Consider the following 4913-nt stretch of genomic DNA (forward strand, 5'->3'; position numbering starts at 1 on the left):
GAGTCTCTTTGGGGTAGAAGTTCCTTTTTCTGTTTAGAAGTTGTTTTTTTTTTTTTTTTTATTTGATGTAATCTCATTGGTTTATTTTTGTTTTAGTCTTCCTTGCAATTGGATTCATATCATTGAAGATGAGTATCATACAAGCTAGTGGACTACAAAAAAGGGAAGGAACAGCTTGTATGATAGTTTTCCATCCTTTCACTTTGAACTGTATTTGCCCTGTTGAGTTACATGGGATTCCTCTAGAAAATATTTGGTCATATTGTGTTTTCTGATACATCTTCCTATTTTTGTGCCTTTCCATAGGAGAATTTAGGCCTCTGACATTTATTGATATTATGGATTAAAGATATTTCAATGCCATTATTCTAATTTTTTCTAAGTGTTATGATATATATGGCATGTTTTTGGTGATGTTTCTTAACCATGCCACTATCCTTGAGCATTTGATTCATTTCCAAATTAAAACTAATAGTGCATCACTTCTCAGCCTTTTGGCTAAGATCAAGTATAATATCTATTCTTATCAGTTTAAGACTTATAGTGCTACTATGAACATAGGCATATATGGATCTCTTCAGATACGTGTTTTTGTATTGTTTTGGATATATCACAATTGCCAGATCATATGGAAGTTTCGTTTCTCTTGTTCTGTGGAATCTCCAATCTGTTTGCTACAGAGACTAAATAACCCACCAACAGTGTAAAAGGGTTCCTTTCCCCCACCATAGCCACATCCCTGCAAACACTCACTACTTCTGTCCTATTAGACTCTCAAAATTGTGAGGCACTACCTCATAGTTGTATTGATTTTCATTTTTCTGATAGTGACTTTGAGAATTTTTCCATATTTCTTGGCCCTCTGGTTTCTTTGGTGGCGAGTCTGTACATGTCCTCTCTGTTTTTTTGTTTGTTTGTTTGTTTGTTTGTTTTTAATGAGGTTGTTTGTTGCTGAGTTGTACAAATTCTTGGTCTGTTTTCATTATCAGCACTTTTTCTTATGTGTAGCATGCAAAGGATGTCTTTTTGTTTTCCTGATAGTTTTTTCACTTTGTAGAAGCTATTCAGTTTGCTGTAGTCCCAGTGGGTTATTTTTGGTTTTGTTTTTCTTGTATTGGACTTGAGTGTCTAAAACATTTATGAAGAATACATCATGGACTATTCTGCTAGTGTTTTCTTCTTTTATTTGATGATTTCTGGTCTCACATCTAAGTCTTTGACCCATTTGAAGTTGATTTTTGTGCATGGTATAGTGCCCGGTTTCATTTTTCTGAATGTTACAGTCTAATTTTCCCAGAACATTTATTGAAACCTTTCTCCCTTTGATGTTCTGGACACCCTGGACTTAAATTATCTAGTTTTTCATTTTTTTCTAATATTTGATTTTTATTAATGAGAGGGACAAGGAGAGACAGAAAGATACCAGATTAATGCTCAGCTCTGGTTAGTGCTGGTGATGGAGAGTGAACCTGCAGCAGAGCAGGGTCTTGATCCCAAGTACTTGAGTATTGTAACATGTGTGCTCAACCAGGTTAATTTGCTGTTTCTTAATGATTTAATATAGACTAACAGAATTATAAGGTAACGGGTATAATTCCACACCTTTCCCACAACCAAAGTTCTGTGTCCCCATTCCCTCCTCCATTGAAAACTGCTGTGGTTGACTATTATTTCTGTAGCTGTCTATATATTTATATATGCATATATATCTGTCCATTATTTCCCTATGGTGCTGTCTTGTCTTCCTTTCTAAGTCACACCTACTACTTCTGAGTGTCATTCCTTTCTTCCTCCCTCCCTCCCTCCCTCCCTCCCTTCCTTCCTTCCTTCCTTCCTTCCTTCCTTCCTTCCTTCCTTCCTTCCTTCCTTCCTTCTTTCCTTTATTTCCCTAGTTTATGAGGAACACGATCTGAAATGGCTCTTACTCCATAGCCATACCCCCTCTTTTTCAACTTTAAGCAAATAACACCCACCTTTTTTAACTGTTAAAATTTGTGTCACAAACTTTTCAGAGTTGTAATAATAAATGATGTTCTCCCATAAATAGAAATGGTCTTGGTGGTACGGGAGGTGGAGCAATGATAAAGCTTTGGATTCTCAAGTGTGAGGTCCCGAGTTCAATCCCCGGCAGCACATGTGCCAGAGTGATGTCTGGTTCTTTCTATCTCTCCTGTCCTTCTCATAAATAAATAAAATCTTTAAAAAAAAATAGAAATGGTCTTATAGTCACGTCATAGAGTATATATTTTATTCACAGCTACTTTTTTGTCATTGCCAGCGTTTCACTGCTCCAGGCTGACTTTTTCAGATAGAAAGAGAGGGAGGGACAGAGGAAGAGAACTGAAACTTTCTCCAGTACAGTGGAGGCCAGAATCCAACCTGGGTCACATCCTTGGCAAAGTAGGCACGCTATGCGGCTGAACTATTTTGCCAGCTCAACAGTTAATTTCTTTTAACAGAGCTTTAATACATCAGATTAAAAAAAAATTTTTTCTTTCCTCCAGGGTTATTGCTGGGCTCGGTGCCTGCACCATGAATCCACCGCTCCTGGAGGCCATTTTTTCCCCTTTTTGTTGCCCTTGTTGTCATAGCCTCATTGTGGTTATTATTATTGCCATGTTGTTGTTCATTGTTGGATAGGACAGAAAGAAATGGAGAGAGGAGGGGAAGACAGATGGGGAGACCAAGATAGACACCTGCAGACTTGCTTTTTGCCTGTGAAGCGATTCCCCTGCAGGTGGGGAGCCGGGGGCTCGAACTGGGATCCTTACTCCGGTCCTTGCACTCTGCGCCACATGCGCTTAACCCACTGCTCCACCACCTGACCCCCAATACATCAGATTTTAAAAGTCAAAATGCAGGTGGGGAAGATAGTATAATGGTTATGTAAACAGACTCTCATGCCTGAGGCTCCAAAAAATCCCAGGTTCAATCCCCCACAACACCATAAGCCAGAGCTGAGCAGTACTCTGGTGTTTCTCTCTGTGTTTTTCTCTCTCTCTCTCTGTCACTGTCTCTCTGCATCTCTCTCAAAAATAAAATATTTTAAAAAATCAAAATGCATTCTACACATCTTGCTTTCCATATTAGGTTCAAGGGGTTGAAAAGACCTTTCAATTCTAGGCTGTAAATTCAAAAGTGATTCTGGTTGGTATTTGATAATTTCATCACAACCTGAGCTCTAAAACCTGCTGCACTCAATCTACTATCCAATGTTAACATGACACAACCATATTTGTCACTTATGAAGGAAGTCACTCCATATAATGAATGAAAGGCGCAGTTATCATGTGCTTTGTGTGTGTGTGTGTGTGTGTGTGTGTGTGTGTGTGTGTGTGTATACCTTTGTCTTTTGTCTGGATCATTAACCTATTTGACAAAGGATATACCTTGCATTTGTAGAGATATCTTTTTCTTATTTGTAACTAGGAGTGAATAAAGATCAGTGGCTAAATACACCACCAACAGTTTATACTTTTGAGTATTTTGAATAAAAAATTCTTATAAGTTTTTCTTTTGTTTTTATATAGTATATTAATTGCAGAGAAAAAAAGTGTGCTATCTATTCAAACCTAACTTAGGTCTGAGAGACACACGTTTGACCTATTTGTAATTAAGATTGCCATTTAAATTCTATCAGGAACTTGTGGTTTTAGTAACTAGATTTGAAAATGGCCATTAGAAGGCAGGGGAGATAGCCTAATGTTTATGGAAAGAGACTTTAATACTTGAGGCTTCAAAGTCCCAGGTTCAGTTACCCCATAAGCCATTAGCAGAACAGTGCTTTGTTAGGGAGGGAAGGAAAGGGAGAAAGAGAGAGAGAAAAATGACCATTTTCCAAATTGGCTTTCACAAATATAGCCCTTGATATTTTTAGATAAGTACACATTACTATAACATTACCTTTTGTACACTTTCTTTCTTTCTTTCTTTTTTAAATGGTCATCATAGAACTACTTTGTATTTTGAAACTAGCTTTACAATGCACTTTTGAGAGGAAACATTATATAAAATCATCCTAATTCAAATAGTCAATTTCAGATAGCTTGTATATTGCCTTGAACCCAGTACTGCACTATTGCCTATGATCAAGAATATGGTTGTGATTTAAGAAAACGTGTAACTGATATTTACAAGTTCAGGACATACTTTAATGTCTTAGTGATAAATTACTAGTCTAAATTTTTATATAATTGCCATAATTCTGTGACCACATTACTGTTTGGGCATTGGAATTACACAGAAGCTAAGGAAGAGTTGGTTCTGTCTTCCTTTTGCAGTGATACTCTGAAGAATTTGTTACAGGGAAGGGGTGATGGAGGACCTGGGCTTAGCAAACATATCACGGGAACTTGAAGGAACTACTATGTTTCTTGAATCCTGTGTATTAATGGTCCATCTGAAGACTCCTCTCTGGTACTTATGATCTTAGTTTTGTGGGTTCCGCTTGTAGCTATTAGTTGCAGGAGACATTAAAGGGTAGAATTTTCAGGCCTTAGATTTAATTTTCTTTTTTAATTTGGTCCCCTCCTTGGTTACCCTTGTTGTTGTAGTTATTATTATTGTTGTTATTTATGCCATCGTTGTTGGATAGTGTTGTGACCCCAAAAGGAGTTTGGGACTATTAGCATACAAATGACGTCACCCTGAGGAGGTGCTTCAGAGAAGGGAATGTGTAAAAGCACTGGACTTTGAGCAGGCCGCCCTTTTTGGCTGCTGCTGCTTCTCCTGGTCAGAAGCATCTCTGCAGAGGTGCTTCAGGCATCCATCCGCCATGGCTCCTTCTCCTGGGAAATGAATACATGTGACTCTGCTAGCCTGTAAACTTTTAGACCCCTCTACAACCCACGAACAATCTTTATCAGAGCTGATAATTGTTTATCTTATGGGACTAAACTTTTGATAACTGTACT

At 37.8% G+C, this 4913-nt stretch overlaps 1 non-coding gene across 1 annotated transcript; it reads left to right on the forward strand.

The window, feature by feature from the left end:
* The first annotated feature begins 478 nt into the window (after positions 1 to 478).
* LOC132535956 (U2 spliceosomal RNA) lies at positions 479 to 664 on the forward strand. Its single transcript, XR_009547677.1, has one exon. It is a non-coding gene; the product is annotated as a U2 spliceosomal RNA (small nuclear RNA).
* The last annotated feature ends 4249 nt before the right edge of the window (positions 665 to 4913 follow it).

Source organism: Erinaceus europaeus, chromosome X, assembly GCF_950295315.1.
Source record: "Erinaceus europaeus chromosome X, mEriEur2.1, whole genome shotgun sequence".
NCBI lineage: Eukaryota > Metazoa > Chordata > Mammalia > Eulipotyphla > Erinaceidae > Erinaceus > Erinaceus europaeus.